This window comes from Balaenoptera physalus (genome assembly GCF_965194825.1).
Source record: "Balaenoptera physalus genome assembly, chromosome: 15".
Lineage (NCBI taxonomy): Eukaryota > Metazoa > Chordata > Mammalia > Artiodactyla > Balaenopteridae > Balaenoptera > Balaenoptera physalus.
Window position 1 is genome coordinate 33,226,294 of NC_138894.1, and position 27,825 is coordinate 33,254,118.

Genomic DNA, 27,825 nt, shown 5'->3' on the forward strand with positions numbered 1-27,825 from the left:
GAGCTCAGGCTCAGTAGTTTTGGCACGCGGGCTTAGTTGCTTCGTGGCATGTGGGATCTTCCCAGACCAGGGCTCGAGCCCGTGTCCCCTGCACTGGCAGGCGGATTCTTAACCACTGTACCACCAGGGAAGTCCGAAAAACTGACACTATTAAAGGGAGAAATATTTCAAGCCAATAGCAAAAGGTCATATATTGTATAATTCCATGTATATGAAATGTCCAGAATGAGCAAATCCGTATAGACAGAAAGTAGATTAGTGGATGCCAGGGGATGTTGGGGAGGGGAAAATAGGGAGTAACAGCTAACATATACAAGATTTCTTTGTGGGGGGCGTGACAAAAATGTTCTGGAATTAGATAACAATATTGGTGGTGAAAATACTAAGAACTAGTGAATTGTACACTTACTTTAATTGGTGAATTTTTTTTTTTTTGAATCTTGTAGAAGTTTTTATTTCAGTGATTAAAAGAACGCAGTAAATGGAAAGTATGCTGGTTTACATTAGGCATGCACCTCTACCTGAAACTGCTGTTAGTTTTTTTTTGTTTTTCTTTTTTTAAATTTATTTATTTATTTATTTATGGCTGTGTTGGGTCCTCGTTTCTGTGCGAGGGCTTTCTCCATTTGCGGCAAGCGGGGGCCAATCTTCACCACGGTGCGCGGGCCTCTCACCATCGCGGCCCCTCTTGCTGCGGAGCACAGGCTCCAGACGCGCAGACTCAGTAGCTGTGGCCCACGGGCCCAGCTGCTCCGCGGCACGTGGGATCCTCCCAGACCAGGGCCCGAACCCGCGTCCCCCGCACTGGCAGGCAGACCCCCAACCACTGCGCCACCAGGGAAGCCCTGCTGTTAGTTTTTGACTGGCCTAAATCTTTATAACTTATTTTTTCATTTAGGCACATCTTTAAATTTTTTTGGACCCTGACATACAGGGTAAGTTAACTTCTTCCTTGTGGCAGTTTAGTATGAGAATTATGTTCGCTGGCTAGATTCCTTTAACTAAAGGCCTCTAGACTCTCAGGCTACCTGTACTAGCTCAAGACTGTACTTTATATATAGATATTTAAGTGAATCACAGTATAAGGGAGGGAGATAATCTAGAAAGGTGAAATGTACTGTATGAATACTCCATACATTTTTTTTCTAGCACAGATAATCAAACACTAGATAAGGAGGCCTACAGTCAAGTACCAAATTACTCTTTCCCCCACTGCTGCCCTTTCTGAGAGACACAAAGATGTATATCGATCTCTCCAGAAATCTGAAAGGAATCCACACAAATAACAGATTATTACCTATGTGGTCCCACATATCAAATTATAGAGCAGTTCCACTATTAAAATTATAGGAAGCAGTTAATGGGACTATGAGGAAAGCATCGTCCCACATACAGTAACATACACCTAGTAGAGTTTTCCATTCATCTGTCAATTGTTTTCCCAAGATTAGCATTAAAAAACACAACCCCAAACACATTTGACCCTCAAACCACCCCCACACACAAAAATTGGTCTTTGTTCATTCTCAGATGACAGGATGTCCCAAGAGTGACAAAGGTGGGAGCCAATCCCCCCACAGCCTTTTCTTCAACCATCCCATCAACTGCTCTTCATTTCTTGAACTACCTTCCTTTTCCAGAGAGGTAATAATCAGGTCAGTCAGAAAGGCTTTCTGAGAAGACTGGCTTGGATTTCTGGGTCTGTTCCAGTCGATTCAAGATGAATTGGCTTGTATCAATGAAGCGCTCAACGCAGTTCACAAAACAGGCCTCAGCCCGACTGTCCAACTTTGGCCCAGGCTTGTCCATGCACATTTCCCAACAAAGTTCCGTCATCTGGTGCACCAGCTGCTGGAAGCACTTCTTCTGAGTCTCTACCTCGATGAAATGCTGCAGCTGCGGGTCGACCGAGCCCAAACCCGCTGCGGAGGAAGACGAGGAGGACGCCATCCCAGCGCGGCCACGCGTGCCGAGACAAACTCCGCACCAACTCACCGACCTTCACGTGTCTCCGCGGCGGAACCCTTAATTGGTGAATTTCATGTTTTGTCTCAATTTAGAAAAAAAAGTGTGTGTGTTGGGGGGGGGTGTGGGCAGGAATGAACATATGAAGGAAAAGACTGCCTAAAACTGTAAAGATTTGGTAACAGATTTAAAATACATTTTGCAGGCAAAAAGGGTGGAATTAACATGAAGGAAGTTAAATTAGTGATGAGGACAAATCTGAGAGTCTGCAAAATTACAGAGGAAAAAGAAGAAGAAAATGAAAATGCTGTGAAAGATGATGAGAGACATAAGAAACATAGCTAAGTAAACCAAACCAAGAATTATATCTGTAGCTGAGGAAGAAAGTAATATTCAAACACTTAATTGAATAAAACATCCTCCTCCTGAAAAGGGGAACACTGTATGCAGATTGAAAGTTGCCATAAAAATCCAGGGAAAAATCAGAGACTGAGACACATATCAGAAAAAGATTTTTGAGTTAAAATAAATAGAAGAAAATCCCATAAATATACAATTAAAAAAAAAAAGTTAAGAGAAGAAAATTTAGTCTGATATCAGGCTTATTTAAAATACTAAATGTAAAAATAATGGAACCAAATCTGTATTTATTGGGAAAATTATATAATTCAAGGATTTATGGACCCAGTGCATTTTCATTAAGCACTATGACAATGAAAAGACATTTTCACAAGTACACAGCAGCTAGAAAGTATATTCAACCTCTGTACCTTCTTGAAAAATTCACTTGAAGACTCACCCAGCTGAAGAGATGAATCAAAATGAAGAAGTCATTACAGAGAAATGAAGCAATGCTGAAAGTGATCAGTGGTGAACTTTGAAGTCAGTTTGACACAACACTCATCTAAACAGCAAATTTAGTTACAAGGTGGAAAAAAAAATGCCAAAAGTTAATTTTGGAATGAAAGGCATGAAAAGAAAAAACAATTGTGTTTCTTGTCTTTTTGACTAAAGAGGTGTCATTTTATTCATGACTTGGTGATCAGATAGGTTAAAGAAGTTTTCATAAAAAATAAATTTGACTTGATTAAAATTTAAAACTTGTGTGCACCAAAAAACAAAACACCATCAACATAGTAAAAAGGTTGCACACAGAATTGGGAAAAACATGTGCAATTCATATATCTGATGAGAGATGACTATCCATAATATATGAAGAACTCTTACAGTTCAACAACAGCAAAAAGCAATCTAATTTTTAAATGAGTACAGAATCTGAAGAGCCATTTCTCCAGGAAAGATACAGATGGCCAAAGAGAACGTGAAAAGATGTTTTACATCATTAGTCATGAAGGAAATGTAAATAAAAACTACAAAGAGATACCACTTCATACCCATTAGGATGGCTTTTATGAAATAAAAAAGAGCAAGGGTTGGCAGGGATATGGTGAAATTGGAACTCTTGTGTATTGCTGATGGGAATGTAAAATGGTAGAGCCACCGTGGAAAACAGTGTAGTGGTTCCTCAAAAAATGAAACATAGAATTACTATATGATCTAGCAATTCTTCTTCTAAGTATATACCCAAAAGAATCGAAAGCAGGGATTTGAACAGATTTTGAACACCCAGGTTCATAGCAGCATTATTAACAATAGCCAAAGGGTGAGAACAATCCAGATGTCTACCACCTGATGAATGGATCAATACAATGTGATATATACATACAATAGAATATTATTCAGCCTTAAAAAGGAGTGAATTTCTGACACATGCTACACTGTGGATGGACTTTGAAGGCATTGTGCTAAGTAATACAAGCCAGTCACAAAAGGGTTGGAGGAGGAGGAAAAAGGGAGTTATTGTTTAATAGGTACAGAGTTTCCATTTGGGAAAATGAGTTAATTCTGGAGATGGATGGTGTGATGGTTGCACAACAATGTGAATATACTTAATGCCTTAACTTGTATGCTTAAAAATGTTTGAAATGGTAACTTTTATGTATATTTTACCACAATGGAAAAAAGCTACCAAAAAATAAAACTCGAAAAGAATTTTAAAACTAGATATCTGTCTTCCAAATTATTGTTGAGTATATAAAATAAGCAAAATAACATAGAACAGAACAGGAAACAAGAGGGGCCTCTGTGGTGGCGCAGTGGTTAAGAATCTGCCTGCCATCGCAGGGGACACGGGTTCAAGCCCTGGTCCAGGAAGATCCCACATGTCGTGGAGCAGCTAAGTCCATGCACCACAACTACTGAGCCCGCATGCCACGACTGCTGAAGCCCGCGAGCCTAGAGCCCATGCTCCGCAACAAGAGAAGCCACTGCAATGAGAAGCCCGCGCACCGCAAGGAAGAGTAGCCGCGGCTTGCCGCAACTAGAGAAAGCCCACACATAGCAACGAAGACCCAACGCAGCCAAAAAAAAACAAACAAACAAGAAACAAGAAACTTTAAGATAGCATAAATAAGTCAGATGAATAGATTACGATGAAATGTCTTTAACTATGATAAGTAATTTTGGCGTACATTGGCATTGTGTCATACATGCATTTAAACAAGTTCAATTACATGTATTTAACAAAAAGAGAAGAGGAGAATGAACCTTAAGAGTACAAGTGTGTTGTACCCTCCACACTCTTATCAGCATATTAGCATGAGAGAGTTTGAAATGAGAGGTGGGAAACCTCAGTTCTCGAAGTTCAGTGTCCTCATTTGACTTTTATAGTTTAAGCATCTTTTAACTTGCTTCCCTGAGTATGATTCTAGAGTTTAAGTGTTTTTAGTACAATGTGGTCTCTAAACACAAGTCACACAAGTTTTAAAACTCTACTGATAAAAATATTTGTTGCCATGAGATGCTAACTCTCTAATAAAATTGTTTTACATAGGCCTTTGTTCTTCAGGAATTTAGCTTGTTTACTTCCTAACTACCTACCCAGTTAATTTACTTCGGTAGGACTGTGCTGATTAAAAATGTCTGTAAAAGTGTGTTTAGTTTAGGATAGTTTTGGCTCTGAGAGATGAAAACAAAAACAAAATGACATTGGCTTAAAGCTTTAAGACAGAAAAGAGTATCAGGGAACAAAGCTCTTTCTCTCCTGTTGCTTCAACATTTTAGCCTCCATTCTCATGCTGTAGTTATCAGACACGTATTCCAGCCAGCAGAAAGGAAAAAAAGGGAAAAAGAAAAAAGTGTATTTCTTCCTTTAAATACTTCTCAAAAGTTAAATGTACCATTCCCCTTCCATCCTATTGGCCAGACTTATTGACACGGTCACACCAACCTATGTTGCCAGGGAGGCTGGGAAATGTAATCTCTATTATGGTATGCCCAGCTAAGTCAGGTTCTATTTTAGGGGAAAAGGAAAATGGATTTCAGAGGACAGCTGGTAGTCTGCCACAAGTATAAATAAAAACATAGTTTGGAGTATAATTAGCCACTTCTCTTTTTTTGTGTATTGCTTCTTTTTCAGAAGTTATATTGTATTCTGGGCAATATTGTATTCGAAAATTTACCCGCTTTTTTGCTGTTTTTAAACGAATGCTTCAGAAAAAGTCTTGATCATGTTAATCTCCTCATCAGAAAGTTTTCATTGCCCTTGAAAATAAAAACTAGGACTTCGCCGGTGGTGCAATGGTTAAGAATCCGCCTGCCAATGCAGGGGACACGGGTTCGAGCCCTCCTGTGCTCTGCAACAAGAGAAGCCACCGCAATGAGAAGCCCGCGCACCACAATGAAGAGTAGCCCCGCTCGCCGCAACTACAGAAAGCCCGCGCGCAGCAATGAGCACCCAATGCAACCAAATAAATAAATACATTTATTAAAGAAAAAGAATGAAAACTAAACTTTTTAAGCCTAGTCTTTCAGAACAGTAGAATGGGCTCCCAAAGAACCTTTCAAATGCTAATTTTTCTCTTTTCCTTACAAATTCTATAATCTAATAAATTATATACTTGCACTGTTTCTTAGATGTTCAGTTGCTTTCCTGATTCCATTTTTTTCATATGTATTCACCTTTGCCCAAAATGCTTTTCTCTTTCCATCTCAGTTTTTTTTGGTTTTGTTTTAAACATCTTTATTGGAGTATAATTGCTTGACAATGGTGTCTTAGTTTCTGCTTTATAACAAAGTGAATCAGCTATACATATACATATATCCCCATATCTCCTCCCTCTTTCGTCTCCCTCCCACCCTCCCTATCCCACCCCTCTAGGTGGTCACACCGCACTGAGCTGATCTCCCTGTGCTATGCGGCTGCTTCCCACTAACTATCTATTTTACATTTGGTAGTATATGAGTCCATGCCACTCTCTCACTTCGTCCCAGCTTACCCTTCCCCCTCCCCGTGTCCTCACGTCTGTTCTCTACGTCTGCGTCTTTATTCCTGTCCTGCATCCATCTCACTGTTTATCCAGTGTAACTCTCTTCTCACACTAGTAGATGCTTGAGAGGTATTTTAAAATAATTTTTGTCAGCTTCCTGTCTGAATCTTGATTTCCCTCTCTTAGGTTCCAGTGCTGCTGCTGCTTCAGAGCAGTCAGCTCAACTACAAGACACGAAGATTGATAATCTACCAGACACTAAAGCCATTAAACAGAAAGAGGAGGTCCACAGTAAGAGGACAGTTCCTAAGGAAGCCTGGTCCGAAGAGAAGAAATCCTTGCAAATAGATATTGCAGGTAATGGGGAGTGGGGCAGGGGGTGTGAGAGAGAGAGAGCATGCACACGCAAACGCCTGTGTCTACGTGTTTCCACTTAATTCTGATGAGACTATAGTCTCACAATTTAAACAGAGTTCCGTCTTTTTATTTTTTGCTTTCTTATGCATATCACTTCAGTGCTTCTTTGTCTGTGTGGATGTATGTATTTATTTGTAAGATAATTGTTACTTCTGGGAAAAGACACTGGCAATTTAGAAACAAAATGACAATTAAATACCCAAGGCTGATAGTATTAGAAGTGAAGTATCATGTCTCAACACTGAAACAGGGGAGGGAAAGCTTAAGGCATTCCAGATGACTGTGACAAAGACAGAAAGAATCTCAATACAAACTTTTTAAAAATTACAATAAAAAAGACCCAAGATCAAATCTATTTATGTTTACCCATGGCCCCCTTTTTCTAATAACATAAAAGAAAAGTGTATAGGACACAAGCCGTTACTACCTAGCTGTCAAACTTTATGTCTTAGAGGAATATAGAACAGTATCCAGATAAGAAAAGAAAGGAGGGAGGATTAACCAAGATGGCGGAGTAGAAGGACGTGCTCTCACTCCCTCTTGCGAGAGCACCAGAATCACAACTGGCTGCTGGACAATCATTGACAGGAAGACCCTGGACTTCACCAAGGAGGATACCCCACGTCCAAGGACAGAGGAGAAGGCACAGTGAGACGGTAGGAGGGGCTCAATCAGAGTAAAATCAAATCCCATAACTGCTGGGTGGGTGACTCACAGACTGGTGAACACTTATACCACAGAAATCCACCCACTGGAGTGAAGGTTCTGAGCCCCACGTCAGGCTTCCCAACCTGGGGGTCCAGCAATGGGAGGAGGAATTCCTAGAGAATCAGACTTTGAAGCCTAGTGGGAATTGATTGCGGGACTTCGACAGGACTGGGGGAAACAGAGACTCCACTCTTGGAGGGCACACACAAAGTAGTGCGCGCATGGGGACCCAGGGGAAGGAGCAGTGACCCTGGGGGAGACTGAACCAGACCTACCTGCTGGTGTTGGGGGGTCTCCTGCAGAGGCGGGGGGTGGCTCTGTTTCACCGTGGGGACAAGGACACTGGCAGCGGAGGTTCTGGGAAGTGCTCCTTGGCGTGAGCCCTCCCAGAGTCTGCCATTAACCCCACCAAAGAGCCCAGGTAGGCTCCAGTGTTGGGTTGCCTCAGGCAAAACAACCAACAGGGAGGGAACCCAGCCCCACCCATCAACAGTCAAGTGGATTAAAGTTTTACTGAGCTCTGACTGCCACAGCAACAGTCGGCTCTACGCACCACCAGAGCCTCCTATCAAGCCTCTTAGATAGCCTCAACCACCAGAGGGCAGACAGCAGAAGCAAGAAAAACTACAATCCTGCAGCCTGTGGACCAAAAACCACAGTTACAGAAAGATAGACAAGATGAAAAGGCAGAGGGCTATGTCCCAGATGAAGGAACAAGAAAAAACCCCAGAAAAACAACTAAATGAAGTGGAGATAGGCAACCTTCCAGAAAAAGAATTCAGAATAATGATAGTGAAGATGATCCAGGACCTCGGAATAAGAATGGAGGCAAAGATCGAGAAGATGCAAGAAATGATTAACAAAGACCTAGAAGAATTAAAGAACAAACAGAGATGACCAAGACAATAACTGAAATGAAAACTACACTAGAAGGAATCAATAGCAGAATAACTGAGGCAGAAGAACGGATAAGTGACCTGGAAGACAGAATGGTGGAATTCATTGCTGCAGAGCAGAATAAAGAAAAAAGAATGAAAAGAAATGAAGACAGCCTAAGAGACCTCTGGGACAACATTAAACGCAACAACATTCGCATTATAGGGGTCCCAGAAGGAGAAGAGAGAGAGAGAAAGGACCAGAGAAAATATTTGAAGAGATTATAGTCGAAAACTTCCCTAACATGGGAAAGGAAATAGCCACCCAAGTCCAGGAAGCGCAGAGAGTCCCATACAGGATAAACCCAAGGAGAAACACACCGAGACACATAGTAATCAAAGTGGCAAAAATTAAAGACAAAGAAAAATTATTGACAGCAGCAAGGGAAAAACGACAAATAACATACAAGGGAACTCCCATAAGGTTAACAGCTGATTTCTCAGCAGAAACTCTGCAAGCCAGAAGGGGGTGGCATGGTATACTGAAAGTGATGAAAGGGAAGAACCTACAACCAAGATTACTCTACCCGGCAAGGATCTCATTTAGATTTGATGGAGAAATCAAAAAGATCTGTAAAAGACAAGCAAAAGCTAAGAGAATTCAGCACCACCAAACCAGCTCTACAACAAATGCTAAAGGAACTTCTCTAAGTGGGAAACACAAGAGAAGAAAAGGACCTACAAAAACAAACCCAAAACAATTAAGAAAATGGTCATAGGAACATACATATCGATAATTACCTTAAACGTGAATGGATTAAATGCCCCAACCAAAAGACATAGACTGGCTGAATGGATACAAAAACAAGACCCATATATATGCTGTCTACAAGAGACCCACTTTAGACCTAGGGACACATACAGACTGAAAGTGAGGGGATGGAAGAAGATATTCCATGAAAATGGAAATCAAAAGAAAGCTGGAGTAGCTATACTCATATCAGATAAAATAGACTTTAAAATAAAGAATGTTACAAGAGACAAGGAAGGACACTACATAATGATCAAGGGATCAATCCAAGAAGAAGATATAACAATTATAATTATATATGCACCCAACATAGGAGCACCGCAATACATAAGGCAACTGCTAACAGCTATAAAAGAGGAAATTGACAGTAACACAATCATAGTGGGGGACTTTAACACCTCACTTACACCAATGGACAGATCATCCAAAATGAAAATAAATAAGGAAACAGAAGCTTTAAATGACACAATAGACCAGATAGATTTAATTGATATATATAGGACATTCCATCCAAAAACAGCAGATGACACGTTCTTCTCAAGTGCGCACGGAACATTCTCCAGGATAGATCACATTTTGGGTCACAAATCAAGCCTCAGTAAATTTAAGAAAATTGAAATCATATCAAGCATCTTTTCTGACCACAACGCTATGAGATTAGAAATGAATTACAGGGAAAAAAACGTAAAAAAGACAAACACATGGAGGCTAAACAATACGTTACTAAATAACCAAGAGATCACTGAAGAAATCAAAGAGGAAATCAAAAAATACCTAGAGACAAATGACAATGAAAACACGACGACCCAAAACCTATGGGATGCAGCAAAAGCAGTTCTAAGAGGGAAGTTTATAGCTATACAAGCCTACTTAAAGAAACAAGAAAAATCTCAAGTAAACAATCTAACCTTACACCTAAAGAAACTAGAGAAAGAAGAACAAACAAAACCCAAAGTTACAGAAGGAAAGAAATCATAAAGATCAGAGCAGAAATAAATGAAATAGAAACAAAGAAAACAATAGCAAAGATCAATAAAACTAAAAGTTGGTTCTTTGAGAAGATAAACAAAATTGATAAGCCATTAGCCAGACTCATCAAGAAAAAGAGGGAGAGGACTCAAATCAATGAAATCAGAAATGAAAAAGGAGAAGTTACAACAGACACTGCAGAAATACAAAGCATCCTAAGAGACTAGACTACTACAAGCAACTTTATGCCAATAAAATGGACAACCTGGAAGAAATGGAAAAATTTTTAGAAAGGTATAACCTTCCAAGACTGAGCCAGGAAGAAACAGAAAATATGAACAGACCAATCACAAGTAATGAAATTGAAACTGTGATTAAAAATCTTCCAACAAACAAAAGTCCAGGACCAGATGGCTTCACAGGTGAATTCGATCAAACATTTAGAGAAGAGCTAACACCTATCCTTCTCAGACTCTTCCAAAAAATTGCAGAGGAAGGAACACTCCCAAACCCATTCTATGAGGCCACCATCACCCTGATACCAAAACCAGAAAAAGACACTACAAAAAAAGAAAATTACAGACCAATATCACTGATGAATACAGATGCAAAAATCCTCAACAAAATACTAGCAAACAGAATCCAACAACACATTAAAAGGATCATACACCACGATCAAGTGGGATTTCTCCCAGGGATGCAAGGATTCTTCAATATACGCAAATCAATCAATGTGATACACCATATTAACAAATTGAAGAATAAAAACCATATGATCATCTCAATAGATGCAGAAAAAGCTTTTGACAAAATTCAACACCCATTTATGATAAAAACTCTCCAGAAAGTGGGCATAGAGGGAACCTACCTCAACATAATAAAGGCCATATATGACAAACCCACAGCAAACATCATTCTCAATGGTGAAAAACTGAAAGCATTTCCTCTAAGATCAGGAACGAGACAAGGATGTCCACTCTCACCACTATTATTCAACATAGTTCTGGAAGTCCTAGCCACGGCAATCAGAGAAGAAAAAGAAATAAAAGGAATACAAATTGGAAAAGAGGAAGTAAAACTGTCACTGTTTGCGGATGACATGATACTATACATAGAGAATCCTAAAACTGCCACCAGAAAACTGCTAGAGCTAATTAATGAATATGGTAAAGTTGCAGGATACAAAATTAATGCACAGAAATCTCTTGCATTCCTATACACTAATGAAAAATCTGAAAGAGAAATTACGGAAACACTCCCATTTACCATTGCAACAAAAAGAATAAAATACCTAGGAATAAACCTACCTAGGGAGACAAAAGACCTGTATGCAGAAAACTATAAGACACTGATGAAAGAAATTAAAGATGACACCAACAGATGGAGAGATATACCATGTTCTTGGATTGGAAGAATCAACATTGTGAAAATGAGTATACTACCCAAAGCAATCTACAGATTCAATGCAATCCCTATCAAATTACCAATGGCCTTTTTTACGGAGCTAGAACAAATCATCTTAAAATTTGTATGGAGACACAAAAGACCCCGAATAGCCAAAGCAGTCTTGAGGGAAAAAAATGGAGCTGGAGGAATCAGACTCCCTGACTTCAGACTATACTACAAAGCTACAGTAATCAAGACAATATGGTACTGGCACAAAAACAGAAACATAGATCAATGGAACAAGATAGAAAGCCCAGAGATTAACCCAAGCACTTATGGTCAACTAATCTATGACAAAGGAGGCAAAGATATACAATGGGGAAAAGACAGTCTCTTCAATAAGTGGTGCTGGGAAAACTGGACAGCTACATGTAAAAGAATGAAATTAGAATACTCCCTAACACCATACACAAAAATAAACTCAAAATGGATTAGAGACCTAAATATAAGACTGGACACTATAAAACTCTTAGAGGAAAACATAGGAAGAACACTCTTTGACATAAATCACAGCAAGATCTTTTTTGATCCACCTCCTAGAGTAATGGAAATAAAAACAAAAATAAACAAATGGGACCTAATGAAACTTCAAAGCTTTTGCACAGCAAAGGAATCCATAAACAAGACGAAAAGACAACCCTCAGAATGGGAGAAAATATTTGCAAACGAATCAATGGACAAAGGATTAATCTCCAAAATATATAAACAGCTCATTCAGCTCAATATTAAAGAAACAAACACCCCAATCCATAAATGGGCAGAAGACCTAAATAGACATTTCTCCAAAGAAGACATACAGACAGCCACGAAGCACATGAAAAGATGCTCAACATCACTAATTATTAGAGAAATGCAAATCAAAACTACAATGAGGTATCACCTCACTCCTGTTAGAATGGGCATCATCAGAAAATCTACAAACAACAAATGCTGGCGAGGGTGTGGAGAAAAGGGAACCCTCTTGCACTGTTGGTGGGAATGTAAATTGATACAGCCATTATGGAGAACAATATGGAGGTTCCTTAAAAAACTAAAAATAGAATTACCATACGACCCAGCAATCCCACTCCTGGGCATATACCCAGAGAAAACCGTAATTCAAAAAGACACATGCACCCGAATATTCATTGCAGCACTATTTACAATAGCCAGGTCATGGAAGAAACCTAAATGCCCATCAACAGACGAATGGATAAAGAAGTTGTGGTACATATATACAATGGAATATTACTCAGCCATAAAAAGGAACGAAATTGAGTCATTTGTTGAGAAGTGGATGGATCTAGAGACTGTCATACAGAGTGAAGTAAGTCAGAAAGAGAAAAACAAATATCGTATATTAATGCATGTATGTGGAACCTAGAAAAATGGTACAGATGAGCCGGTTTGAAGGGCAGAAGTTGAGACACAGATGTCAAGAATGGACATATGGACACCAAGGGGGGAAAACTGCGGTGGGGTGGGGATGGTGGTGTGCTGAATTGGGCGATTGGGATTGACATGTATACACTGATGTGTATAAAATTGATGCCTAATAAGAACCTGCAGTATAAAACAAAGAAACAAACAAAACAACTAATACTAAACTTTCATTGGGTTATTTGTATGGAAATATGTTAATATAAATGTTTCAGACATTACATGAAATTTCTAAACATCTTATATGTTCTGGTATAATGTTATAAGTAATAATCCTAGTTATTACTTTAAAATGTATATCTCAGAAATAACTCATTTTCTTGTCAACTGCATTATTATGAACTTTCATCAAATCTTTAACTGCGGTCATTTTTAAGTCTTTTGTCATTTACAGACAGTTCTGGGTGTACTCTGATGCTTTTGCAAATATGTTCCTGTAAAAGGGTTTCATCTTCAAGAAATTCATGGAAAAGACTCTGACAAGTACAGGTTTCTGGTAACTGACTGTACTGCTGAACTGAATGAATAAGCATTTTCAGAACTCTAATGAAAAACTGATGAACTCATAAAAGTGCTAACAAAAGATCAAGATGGAAAAAAAGATTAATTACATGGGACTGAGTGAACTGATGAGGATGAGTATAATTTTTGTGACTTTCTGTCTGAATTAAAAAAAAAAAATCCCACAAGGACTCAGAGGCAAAGAATATACAAATCAATTTTCACTGCAAAGTAAAGGAGCTGTTACAGTGGAGGATTACTGGACTGAATGTCAATACTGTGACATAGTATGAGTGTGTTTCATGTTTGGTAATTGCAATCATTGTTGCTTTTGTTGTGGTCATCCATGTACAATGCTTGGTGTCAGTCTATTTATCTCTTGTAAAAATAAAATACAGTGTGTGTGTGTGAAAAAAAAAGAAAAGAAAAGAAAGGAGTCAAGAAGCTAATCTAGCGATACTGTATTTTGAAAATAGTCCTCGTGCAGCTGCTAACAGCTGCTTTCTAAGAATGTATTAGATGGATGATTTTCCATAAGGCCACCGAGACTACACAGTGGGAAAAGAATAGTCTCTTCAACAAATGGTGTTGGAAAACTGGATATCCACATGCAGAAGAATTAATTTGGACCATTACCTTTTACCATATACAAAATTAACTCAAAATGGATCAAAGATCCAAACAGAAGAGCTAAAATTATAAAACTCTTAGAAGAAAACATGGGGGGAAAGCTTCACGACATTGGATTTGGCAATGATTTCGTGGATATGACACCAACAGTATAGGCAACAAAAGCAAAAATAAATAAATTATACTATATCAGAATTTAAAACTCTGCTTCAAAGGACACAATCAACAGAGTTAAAAGACAACCTATGGAATAGGAGAAAATATTTGCAAATCATGATAAGTGATCAATATCCAGATTATATATGGAACTTCTAAAAGTCAACAACAAAGAAACCCAATTTAGAAATGGGTAAAGGGCTCGAATAGACAATTCTCCAGGGAGTATATATGAATGGCCAACAAGTATATGAAAAGATGCTTAATATCACTAATCATCAAAGAAATGCAAATCAAAACCACAATGAGATACTACTGCACACCTATTAGGATGGGTAGTATCAAAAGAACAGAAAATAACAATTGTTGGCAAGGATGCAGAGAAATTGGATCCCTTGTGCACTGCTGGTGGAAATATAAAATGGCACAGCCATTACGGAAAACAGTATGGAGGTTCCTAAAAAATTAAAAAGAGAATGACGATATGATACAGCAATCCCACTTCTGGGTGTATATCCAAAGGAATTCAAAGCAGGATCTCAGAGATATCTGCACACCCATGTTCATTGCAGCATTACTCACAATAATCAAGACACGTCCATCAGCAGATGAATGGATAAATATAATGTGATATATATACAATAGAATGTTATGCAGCCTTAAAAGAAGAAAATCCTGTCACATGCTATAACATAGGTGAATCTCCAGGACCTTGTGCTGAGTGAAATAAGCCAGTCACAAAAAGATAAGCACTGTATATTCCACCTACATGAAGTATCTGAAATAGTGAAAATCATAGAAACAAAGTAGAAAAGTGGCTGCCAACGGCTGGGGAGAGAAAGGAGGGGGAGTTCATGTTTATTGGGTATAGAGTTTCAGTGTTGCAAGATGAAGATGTTCTAGAGATCTGTTGTGCAACAGTGTGAACATACTTAACACTGCTGAACTGTATGCTTAAAAATTGGTTAAGATGGTAAATTGAATCTTCTGTGTTTATCACACACAAAAAAGAATGTGTAAGATGAAAAAACAACATTGCAACTCTGCAGTGGGTAGTCTAGGAGACATAGCTTGGAACAGAAAGATGGAACTATAACCTGCAGAAGCATACTCTAGCCCAGGCCGCACAGAGGAGGTGAGCGGCGGGCGGGCGAGCGAGAGAAACTTCATCTGCAGCTCCCTATCGCTCCCCATTCCTCACGTTACCGCCTGAACCATCCCCCACCCCCCACCCCCGTCTGTGGAAAAATTGTCTTCCATGACACCGGTCCCTGGTGGCAAAAAGGTTGGGGACCGCTGCCCTAGAGGACCCTCAAGGAGAAATGGATAATACAGAACACTAGAGAGCTTGAACACACATACTTAGCCCATGACAGACCATAGAAATGAAATTAAAAACAACAAAAAAAGCAGAGTTAGAGAAACATCTGGAAATAATGAGGTTGATGTGTATAAATGTTTGTATGCTTTTAAAAAACAACCTTTCAAATGCTCATAGAACATTTTTTTTTCAAACAGCTTTTTTAATATGTAATGCACATATATAATTCTCCCACTTAAAGTGTACCATTTAATGATTTTTACCCTATTCACAGATATGTGCAACCATCAACACAGTTGACTTTAGAACATTTGTATCACCTCAGAAAGAAACCCTATACCCCTTAGCTATCACCCCTCTATTTCCTCATCACCCACCTCCCCCCAAGCCCTAAGTCAACCACTGATCTACTTTGTCTCTATTATAAATTTTCCTATTCTAGACCTTAATACAAATTAAATGGAATCATTTAATGTGTGGACTTTTGTGACTGGCTTCTTTTAACTCAGCATGATGTTTTTGGGTTCATCCAAGTTAGGGCTTGTATCATTATTTTATTCCTTCTAATGGCTCAATAATATTTCATCGTATGTATGTATCACAGTTTGTTTATCTGTTTGTTGATGGACATTTGGTTGTTTCCACCTTTTGGCTACTATGAATAATGCTTTTATAAAATAATGATTTTATATTTATAAAATATAAATGCTTTTCTATTCAGGTACAGGTTTTTATATGGACAGTATGTTTTCATTTGTCTTGGGTATGTACCCAGGAATGGAATTCCTAGATCATGTGATAACTATATTTCATCATCTGAGGAGTTGTCAGACTGTTTGCCAAAGTGGCTGCACCATTTTACATTCCCAGTAGCAATGTATGAGGATTTCAATTTCTCTACAAACTCACCAACACTTATTATCTGACTTTGTCATTGGATCTATTCTAGTGGATGTGAATTTGTATCTCATTTTGCTTTTGATTTGCATTTGCCTCATGATTATGATGTTGAACATCTTTCTGTGTGCTTATTGGCCAGTTGTGTGTTATCCTTGGAGAAATGCGTATTCAGATCCTGGCCTGGTTTTTATTTGGGCTATTTCTCTTTTTTACTGAGTTTTAAGAGTTCTATGTATTCTAGATACACATTCTTATCAAAATTTTGATTTTGATATATTCTCCCATTCTGTGAGTTAAAATTGGGAAGTATGAGTCCTCCAACATTACCTTATTTTTCATGATTGTCTTGGCTATTCTGGGTCCTTGACAATTCCATATGCTTGCAAAATTTCTACTAAGAAATCAGCTAGGATTCTGATAGGGATTGTGTTGAATCTGTGATCACTTTGGTGAGAATTGCTTTCTTAACAGTAAGTCCGTGGACTTGGGATGTTTGATTTAGATAGATATTTATTGATTTAGATATTTATTTAGATATTCTTTAATTTCTTGCAGTCATTTTTTGTAGCTTTCAGAGTAGAAGTTTTTCTCTTCTTATGTTAAATTTACATTAATATTTTAATTTTTTTGAGGCTGTTGTGAACAGAATGGTTTCCTTTTGCTTTTCTTTTTGTTTTTGGCTGTGCTGCTTGACTTGAGGGATCTTAGTTCCCCAACCAGGGATCTAACTTATGCCCTCTTGCAGTGGAATTGCAGAGTCCTAACCACTGGACTGCCAGAGAATTCCCCCAGAATGGTTTTCTTAATTTCATTTTCAGTTTGTTAATTGCAAGTATATCATAATACAATTGATTTTTTTAATATTTAACTTTTATCCTGCAACGATGCTGAACTCGTTTATTAGTTCTAAATGGTGAATGGGATTGTTTGCTTAATTTGTCTTTCTTAGCTTTCGTTGTTAGTATGTAGAAATGCAGCAGATTTCTGTGTATTAATTTCATATGCTGAAACTTTAGCGAATTCACTGATGAGCTCTAGTAGTTTTCTGGTAGCAGCTTTAGGATTTTATAGTATCATGTCATCTGTAAAAACTGACAGTTTTACTTCTTCTTTTCCAATTTGGATTCGTTTTATTTCTTTTTCTTCTCTGCTTGCTGTGACTAGGACCTTCAAAACTATGTTAAAAAAAAGTGGCGAGAGTGGACATCCTTGTCTTGTTCCTGATCTTAGGCGAAATGCTTTCAGCTTTTCACCATTGAGTATAATGTTAGCTGTGGGTTTGTCATATATGGCCTTTATTGTGTTGAGGTATGTTCTCTCTGTGCCCACTTTCTAGAGAGTTTTTATCATAAACGTGTGTTGAAATTTGTCAAAAGCTTTTTCTGCATCTATTGAGATGATCATATGGTTTTTTTTTTAATAAATTTATTTTATTTATTTATTTTTGGCTGTGTTGGGTCTTCATTACTGTGTGCGGGCTTTCTCTAGTTGCAACGAGCGGGGGCTACTCTTTGTTGCGGTGTGCGGGCTTCTCATTGCGGTGGCTTCTCTTTGTTGCGGGGCACAGGCTCTAGGCGCACAGGCTTCAGTAGTTGTAGCACGCGGGCTCAGTAGTTGTGGCTCACAGGCTCTAGAGCACAGGCTCAGCAGTTGTGGCACATGGGCTTAGTTGCTTCACGGCATGTGGGATCTTCCGGGACCAGGGCTCGAATCCATGTCCCCTGCAATGGCAGGTGGATTCTTAACCATGGTGCCACCAGGGAAGCCTGATCGTATGGTTTTTATTCTTCAGTTTGTTAATGCGGTGTATCACACTGATTGATTTGCAGATATTGAAAAATCCTTGCATCCCTGGGATGAATCCCACGTGATCATGGTGTATGATCCTTTTAATTTATTAGTGGATTCGGTTTGCTAGTATTTTGTTGAGGATTTTTGCATCTATGTTCATCAGTGGTATTGGTCTGTAGTTTTCTTTTGTGTAATATCTTTGTCTGGTTTTGGAATCAGAGTGATGGTGGCCTCCTAGAATGAGTTCAGAAGTTTTCTTTCCTCTGCAAACTTTTGGAAGGGTTTCAGAAGGATGGGTGTTAACTCTTCTCAATGTTTGGTAGAATTCACCTGTGAAGCCATTTGGTCCTGGACTTTTCTTTGTTGGGAATTTTTAAATTGCTGATTCAATTTCAGTTCTGGTAATTGGTCTGTTCATATTTTCTGTGTCTTCCTGATTCAGTCTTGGGAGGTTGTACCTTTCTAAGAATTCATCAGTTCCTTCTAGGCTGTCCGTTTTATTGGCATGTAGTTGCTCATAGTAGTCTCTTATGATCCTTAGTATTTCTGTGGTGTCGGTTGTAACTTCTCCTTTTTCATTTCTGATTTTATTGATTGGGGCCCTCTCCCTTTTTTTCTTGATGAGTCTTCCTAAAGGTTTATCAATTTTGTTTATATTTTCAAAGAGCCAGCTTTTAGTTTCATTGATCTTTCCTATTGTTTTTTTAGTCTCTATTTCATTTATTTCTGCTCTGATATTTATGATTTCTTTCCTTCTACTAACTTTGGTTTTTATTTATTCTTCTTTCTCTACTTGCTTTAGATGTAAGTTTAGGTTGTTAATTTGAGATTTTTCTTGTTTCCTGAGGTAAGCCTGTATCACTATAAACTTCCCTCTTAGAACTGCTTTTTCTGCGTCCCATAGGTCTTGGATCATCGTGCTTTCGTTTTCATTTGTCTCTAGGTAGTTTTTGATTTCCTCTTTGATTTCTTCAGTGATCCATTGGTTGTTTAGTAGCATATTGTTTAGCCTCCACGTGTCTGTGCTTTTTGCAGTTTTTTTTTCTTGTAGGTGATTTCTAGTTCCATAGACTTGTGGTTGGAAAAGAAGCTTGATATGATTTCAGTTTTCTTAAATTTACCAAGGCTTGTTTTGTGGCCTAACATGTGATCTATCCTGGAGAATGTTCCATGTGCACTTGAAAAGAATGTGTATTCTGCTGCTTTTGGGTGGAATGCTCTATAAATATCAGTTAAGTCCCTTTGGTCTAATGTGTTATTTAAGGCCTGTGTTTCCCTATTGATTTTCTCTCTGGATGATCTGTCCATTGATGTAAGTCGGGTGTTAAAGTCCTTACTATTATTGTGCTGCTGTTGATTTCTCCTTTTATGTCTATTAATATTTTGCCTTATGTATTCAGGTGCTCCTATGTTGGGTGCATATATATTTACAGTTGTTATATCTTCTTCTTGGATTGATCCCTTGATCATTCTGTAGTGTCCTTGTCTCCTGTGACAGTTTTTATTTTAAAGTTGATTTCATCTAATATAAATATTGCTACTCTGGCTTTCCTTCGATTTTCATTTGTGTGGACTACCTTTTCCATCCCCTCACTTTTAGTCTGTATGTGTCTCTAGATCTGTAGTGAGTCTCTTGTAGGCAGCAAATACACGGGTCTTGTTCTTGTATCCATTCAGCCAGTTTGTGTCTTTTGGTTGGAGCATTCAGTCTGTTTACGTTTCAGGTAATTATCGATATGTATGTTCGTACTGTCATTTTGTTAATTGTTTTGGATTTGTTTCTGTAGGTCTTTTTTTCCCCCTTCTTTTGTTCTCTTCTCTTGTGATTTGATGACTATCTTCAGTGTTATGTTTGGATTCCTTTTTTGTGTATGTGTGTATCTGTTACAGATTTTTGGCTTGTGGTTACCTTGAGGTTATTGTATAGCAGTCTCTGTATATATATGTGTGATTCTTCTAAATTGCTGATGTCTTAATTTCAAATGCATTTGAAATTACCCTCCATGTGTACTCTCCTCCCCTCATGATTACTGTTTTTTATGTCATGTTTTACATCCAATTGTTTTGTGTATCCCTTAACTGCTTATCGTGGATACAGATGATTTTACTACTTTTGTCTTTTAATCTTCCTGCTAGCTTTGTTTGTGAATGATTTCCTACCTTTACTGTATGTTTACTGGTGAGCTTTTTTGTTCCATAATTTTCTTATATCTAGTTGTGGCCTTTTCTTTTGCACCTGGAGAAGTTGCTTTAACATTTGTTGTAAAGCTGGTTTAGTGGTGCTGAATTCTTTTAGCCTTTGCTTGTCTATACAGCTTTTGATTTCTCTGTCAAATCTGAACAAGAGCCTTGCTGAGTAGAGTATTCTTGGATGTAGGTTCTTCCCTTTCATCACTTTAAATATATCATGCCAGTCCCTTCCGACCTGCAGAGTGCCTGCTGAAAAGTCAGCTGACAGTCTTATGGGAGTTCCTTTGTATGTTACTTGTTGCTTTCCCCTTGCTGCTTTTAGTATTCTCTGTATCTTTAATTTTTGACATTTTGATTACAGCGTGTCTTGGTGTGTTCCTCTTTGGGTTATCCTGTATGGGATTTTCTGCGCTTCCTGGACTTGGATGACTATTTCCTTTCCCAGGTTAGGGAGGTTTTCAGCTATTATCTCTTCAAATATTTTCCCGGGCTCTTTCTCTCTTCTTCTGGGACCCCTGTAGTGTGAATATTAGTGCTCTTGATGTTGTCTCAGAGATCTTTTAAACCGTTCTCATTTCTTTTTTTTTTTTAATCTTTTTTCTGTTCAGTGGCAGTGATTTCCACTACTCTGTCTTCCAGCTCACTGATCCATTCTTCTGAATCCTTTAGTCTACTTTGATTCCTTGCACTGTATTTTTCATTTCAGTTACTGTATTCTTCATCTCTGGTTGTTCTTTATATTTTCTAACTCTTTTCTTAAAACTTATAACTTCTCGTTCTGTGCATCCATTCTCCTCCTGAGTTCTTTGATCATCTGTATGATCATTACTCTGAACTATTTCTTGGGTAGATTGCCTATTTCCACTTGACTTAGTTCTTCTTCTGGGATTTTATCTTGTTCCTTCATCTGAAACATATTGCTCTGCCATCTCATTTTGTCAATAAGTTACTATCTGTATTTTTATGTATGTAGTAGGTAAGTTACATCTCTCAACCTTGGAGAAGTGGCCCTCTGTAGGAGGCGTCCTGTGCATTTCAGCAGCGCACTCCCCTCTCGTTACCCAAGCTGTGTGCTCTAGGGGTTCACCCTAAGAGGGCTACTTGGGCCTTCTGTTGTGGTGGGCTAACTATGTGGGCAGTCTGGTAGGCCCCTAGTCTGGTTGGTTGCCAGGTCCTGCCTTGTGTGGATGCTGCTGGCTGCTGTTTAGCAGGGCCTGGTCACAACGTGGCTGGTTGCAGAATGCTAGGGGCCCCGGGGCTAATGCTGGCTCACTGGTGGGTGGAGTCAGGGTCCTGAAGACCCTAGGGTTATTGCCTACCCACTGGTAGTTGAAGCCAGATCATGGGGTTAGTGCTGGTCTACTGGCAGGCAGAGCTGGTCCCTGGAGTCCAGCTGCAGGGTCCTGGGATCCCAGAGCTCATTTCAGATTGTTGAGGGGGTGGTGTCGGTTCCTGACACAGTTGGGTACAGGGTCTGGAGTGTCCTGAAGGTTTCCTTGGCCTGCTAGTGGGCCAGTCCAAGGCCCAGCTGGTCCCAGGGTAGGCTCTGCATTGAGGAATCATAGTTTCCTTGCTTTTGGTGCCTGCATCCTGGTGAATGAGACTGGTCTAGAAGCGTGGCCTGGCTTCCTGGTGGGAGAGTCCTGTGCCTGTCTACTGGTGGGTGGTGCTGGATCTTGGCCCTCTGGTGGGCTGGGCCATGTCTAGGGGCTAGTCCAAAGGCAGCTGTGAGCTTTTTTGTCTTTAGGCAGCCTGTCTGCTAATGGGTGGAGCTGTGTCCTGACCCAGTTAGTTCTTTGGCCTGAGGCGTCCCAGCACTGTTGCCTGCAGGCTGTTGGGTGGGGCCGGGTTTTGGAGCTAATGAGCCAATATGTCATCCACCAACAGTATTCCCCAATATGTCTGCCACCAGTGTCTATGTCCCCAGGGTGAGCCGCAGCCACCCTCCCCCAACCCCTGCCGCTCCAGGAGACTCTCCAAGACCAGCAGGTAGGTCTGGCCCAGGCTCCTATCAAATTACTTCTTTGGCCCTGTGTCCCAGGGTATATGAGATTTCATGTGCACCCTTTAAGGGTGATATCTCTATTTTCCCCAGTCCTGAGGGGCTCCTGCAATTAAGCCTTTCTGGCCTTCAAAGCCAAATGCTCTGTGGGCTCATCTCAACAATGCCAGACCCCCAACCTGGGAGAACCTCTGGAATATATTTACTCTCCAGTTTTCGTTGCCTACATAGGGGTTATGGAATTTGATTATATTGTGAGTCTCCCCCTACTACCGGTTTTGTTGCTGTTCCTTCTTTATGTCTTTTGGTGTAGGAGATCTTTTCTGGTGGGTTCCAGTGTTTTGTGTATGTGTTTTTTTTTAATGGTTGCTCTGCGGATAGTTGTGATTTTGGTGTCCTTGTGAGAGGAGGTGAGCTCAAGGTCTTTTTACTCTGCCATCTTGCCCACTTTCCTCTATACCACATTTTCTTTTCTTTTGTTTTGTTTTAATTTTTATTGGAGTATAGTTGCTTTACAGTGTTGTGTTAGTTTCTACTGTACAGCAAAGTGAACCAGCTATACGTATATATATAGCCCCTCTTTTTTGGATTTCCTTCCCATTTAGGTCACCACAGAGCATTGAGTAGAATTCCCTGTGCTATATACAGTAGGTTCTCATCAGTTATCTATTTTATACATAGTATCAATAGTGTATATATGTCAGTCCCAATCTCCCAATTCCTCCCACCCCTCACACCACATTTTCTTTATCTATTCATCCATCAGTGGACACTTAGGTGGTTTCCATGTCTTGGCTATTTTAAATAATGCTGCAGTGAGCACAGATCTACGAATATCTCTCCAAGACCAAGCTTTCAATTGTTTTGTGTATAGACCCAGAAGCAGAATTGCTGGATCGTATGGTAGTTGCATTTTAACGCTTTGGGTAATCTCCATACTGATTTCCATAGTGGCAACACCAATTACATTCTCACTAACAGTGCACAGAAAAAGGAACCTTTAGCTCCATATCCTCACTAATGCTTGTTATTTCTTGTCTTTTTGATGATACCCGTTCTAACAGGTGTGAGGTGATATCTCATTGTGGTTTTGGTTTACATTTCCCTGATGATTATTGGTTCTGAGCATCTTTTCCTGTATTTGTTAGCCATTTGTATGTCTTCCTTACAAAAATATCTATTAAGATCCTGTGCCCATTTTTTAATTGGGTTGTTTGTTTGTTTGTTTTTATTTGAGTTGAATTCTTTGTCTATTTTGGATGTTAACCCCTTGTCAGATATGTCATTTGCAAATATCTTCTTCCATTCAGTAGTCTGATGGTTTCTTTTGCTGTGCAAAAGCCTTTCAGTTGGATGTACTCCTACTATTTACTTTTGCTTTTGTTGTCTTTGCTTTTGGCATCAAATTCAAAAAAGTATTGTTAACACCAGTGTCAAAGCTCTTACTGCCTATGTTTTCTTCTAGGAATTTTATGGTTTCAGACCTTACATTTAAATCTTCAATCCATTTAGAATTGATTTTTGTGTATGGTGTAAGATAACGTTTCAGTTTCATTCTTTTGCATGTGGCTATCGAGTTTTCCCAGTACCACTTATTGAAGAGACGATCCTTTCCCCATTGTATATTCTTGGCTGCTTTGTCATAAGGTAATTGACCTTACATGTGTGAGTTTATTTCTGGTCTCTCTATTCTTTTCCATTGATCTACATGTCTGTTTTTATGTCAGTACTATACCATTTTGATTACTGTAGCTTTGTAATATAGTTTGAAATCAGGAAGTGTGATGCCTACAGTTTTCTTCTACGTTTTTAAGATTGCTTTGGCTATTTGGAGTCTTTTGTGGTTACATACAAATTTTAGGATTGTTCAATTGTTGTGAAAAATGCCATTGGAATTTTGATAGGGATTGCATTGAATCTGTAGATTGTTTTGAGTAGTATGGACATTTTAACAATATTAATTCTTCCAATCTGTGAGCACAGAATATTTTCCCATTTGTTCATGTCTTTTTCAGCTTTTTTCATCAATGTTTTCAGTATACAGGTCTTTTACCTTCTTGGTTAAATTTATTCCTAGGTATTTTATTCTTTTGATGCAATTATGAACAGGATTGTTTTAATTTCTTATTCTGGCAGTTTATTATTAATGTATAGAAATGCAACAGATTTTTGTCTGTTAAATAATTTTGTATACTGCAACTTTACTGAATGTTTTAGTTGTAACAGTTTTTTTGGTGGCGTCTTTAGGGTTTTCTATATCTAAAACCATGTCATTTTCACATAGTGACAATTTTGCTTCTCTTCTGATTTGGGTGCCTTTTGTTTCTTTTTCTTGCCTAATTGCTCTGGCTAGAACTTCCAATACTGTGTTCAATAAACGTGATGCCGGTGGATATCCTTGTCTTGTTCCTGATCTTAGAGGAAATGCTTTCCATTTTTCACCATTGAGTATGTTAGCTATGGTGTTGTCAGAGATGGTCGTTGAGCTATGTTTCCTGTAGACCTACTTTGTTGAGAGTTTTTGTCATGAATGGATTTTGAGTTTTCTCAAATGCTTTTTCTACATCTATTGACTATATGATTTTTGTCCTTTATTTGGTTAGTGTCATGTACCACATTGATTGATTTGTAAGATGTTGAACCATCCTTGCATCCCTGGAATAAATCCCACTTGATCATAGTGTATAATCCTTTTAATATATTATTGAATTTGGTGTGCTAATGTTTTGTTTGGTTTCTTTTTGCATCTATGTTCATCAGGGATATTGGCTTGTAATTTTCTTGTAGTGTATCTACACTGGGTATCTAGGTAACGTCTGGATAACAGGGTAATGTGGGCCTTATAAAATAAGTTTGGAAGTGTTCTCTCCTGTTCTGTTTATTGGAAGAGTTTGAGAATCTTTCATATTAATTCTTCCTTACATGTCCGGTAGAATTCAGCAGTGAAGCCACCTGGTCCTGGACTTTTGTTCATTGGGAGGTTTGAGAGTCTTTTTATCCTTTAGATATAAAAGCAGACTCCATGTATCCCACTATATTTTGGGGAAATTGTCTTAGGGATTCCCAGAGTATTTAGTGAAAATTCTGATTACCAATAATCTATAGAGAAGGTAAAATGGATCCCATAGTTACAAGTGATACTGTGTTTCATATGTATGTCTGTTTCTTCCATGACTTAGAACTCTAAAAATGTGTATGGAAACTGAATTAACGTTTACAATTATGGTTTATAGTTGTTAAGATGTTCTACATCTTAAAATGCCTATTTTGATATAGAATGACTGTCAAAATGTGAAGATGGAAGATGGTAAATTATATTAGGTGTATTTTACCACAATAAAAAAAATGGAGGGGGTGTGAAGATGGTTCAGAAAAAAAGAATTTTTCAAGGCTCTAAAACATATAAAGAGTTGGAGTTTTAAAAATTCCATCCATTTAATTACTGATGATAAAAATAAAGTCTCAGGTTTCTTAGCTGAAAATGAGATTAATAATACCTCTCTCTCAGTTTGATAAGAGGGGAAAGAAACAGATATAGAGCATATATCATAATAGCCCACACATAGCAAGCAGTAATACATAGCAGCTGCTGTTACAATCCCAAGAACCTAAATGCCCTCCTCAAGGTCATACAGCCAGTCTGTGGCAGAATCCAGCCCAGAATCTGGGTCTTTTGATCCTGAGTCTCTTAAACTATTACCATGCCAATCTGGCCACTAGGCACAAGGCATGAATCCTTTGTCCAGGCAGTGAATTTTCTGAATCTTTATATAGACCATTCTTTCCTTCAGTCTTTGTTTTGTATCTAAAGAATTAAATGTGAATACTATTTCTAAAGGGAATGCAAATATTTTGAAAGTCCTTCAAAATCTTTTTTTTTTTTTTTTCGCCTTTTCAGAGTCCAGATGTCATTCAGAATTTGAAAATACCACCCATTCTGTCTTCAGGTCAGCTAAGTTTTACTTTCATCATCCAGTGCACCTACCAAGTGATCAAGATTTTTGCCATGAATCCTTAAGAAGAAGAGTGTTCATGAGGCATTCTTGGAAAGATTCCTTTCAGCATCATCCAGACAAACAAAGAGAACACACTTGTCTTCCTTCCTCTTATCAACATGTGGCAAAGACAAAGTCAGATTATACCAGAATAGAGAGCCTCAGTATCAATGTAAGCTTGGAAAACAAAGAAGTACAGCATACTACTAAAAGTCAGGCTAGAGATTTTCCAAAATATGACAAACAAGTTAATGACCTAAAAAGGGATCATAAGGCCACCCCAGAGTTAACAACTCAGCACACTGTGAGTTTAAATGAACTCTGGAACACGTATCAGGAGCGACAGAGGCAACAGAAACCTCCTGAGTTCAGTGCCAAGAAGGAACTTTCCTTGGTGGAGCGACTTGATCGTTTGGCTAAACTTCTTCAGCGTCCCATCACACATTCTCTCCAGCCCTCAGAAAGGACACAGCATGATAGCAAGGGGGAACAAGATGTTAAGGAATGGAGTGGTAGACAGCAACAGCAGAACAACAAGCTTCAGAAAAAGAAACGGTATAAAAGCCTGGAGAAATGCCGTAAAAACACAGGCGATCTTAAAAAAAAACAAGGTTCTTTCTACTCATCAAGCTGGGAGGGCCAATCAGATTACAATTGAACAGATTAAATTTGATAAATATATTCTGAGAAAACAGCCAGGTTTTCATTATATAAATAACACTTCTTCAGATTCTAGACACTCAGAGGAGAGTGAGCTGCTCACAGATACTGCCGCCAACATCCTTTCCATCACCACTTCTGTGGAATCAGATATATTGACCCAAACAGATAAGGAAGTGACTCTGCATGAGAGGGGCAGCTCTATTTCCACCATTGATACTGCCCGACTGACTGATCCATGCTTTTGGCCATGAAAGGGTTTGTTTGTCACCCAGGCGAATTAAACTAGACAGCAGCATCACCGACCATCAGAGGAGATACCTTGAGAAGCGGAGCGAGAAAAACAAGAAACCATTGAATACAGGTTACCCCCAAATTACTTCAGAGCACACCAGAAGCAAACACATCCAGCTACATGGCTACAGATTCCATCTGGCAATGTGACTGCATTTTTCATGGACTATTTAGTTAAGCTTTGCACACAGGTGAAAAATAGCCAATTGCCCTTTCCTCACTATAACATTTCTTACCAGCTGGAAAAGAGTGAGAAAGTGTAGTACAGTGCTGTTTGAGTCGTCATTCTTTTCATCAACACTCACTTACGAATTACCCTTTGGATGAAAGGCTTTGCTGCTAAATGCTTCAAAATCTGCAAAGTCTATACCTTTGGTACAGGGGAGCTTCAAGTTTAGAATGACCTCCATTCTGAACAATATTGCCTGGTTTTCTTGCCTGTTGGTT

General features: G+C 38.8%; 2 long non-coding RNA genes and 2 pseudogenes across 11 annotated transcripts in view; 2 read left to right on the top strand and 2 right to left on the bottom strand.

The window, feature by feature from the left end:
* Positions 1-27,825, bottom strand: part of LOC309643390 — a 2,123,356-nt gene that overhangs the window by 544,608 nt on the left and 1,550,923 nt on the right. The window lies entirely within an intron of this gene.
* LOC309643462 (uncharacterized protein C2orf78-like) overlaps positions 1-27,825 on the top strand; it is a 185,810-nt pseudogene that overhangs the window by 132,208 nt on the left and 25,777 nt on the right. The gene's annotated exons all lie outside the window — the stretch shown is intronic.
* On the bottom strand, positions 560-3,811 carry LOC309643379 (mitochondrial import inner membrane translocase subunit Tim8 A pseudogene; annotated as a pseudogene). Its single transcript has one exon. The product of its transcript is annotated as a mitochondrial import inner membrane translocase subunit Tim8 A pseudogene (transcript).
* Positions 4,793-26,884, top strand: LOC309643402. The gene is made up of 2 exons (XR_014253716.1): positions 4,793-6,650; positions 26,328-26,884. It is a non-coding gene; the product is annotated as an uncharacterized lncRNA (long non-coding RNA).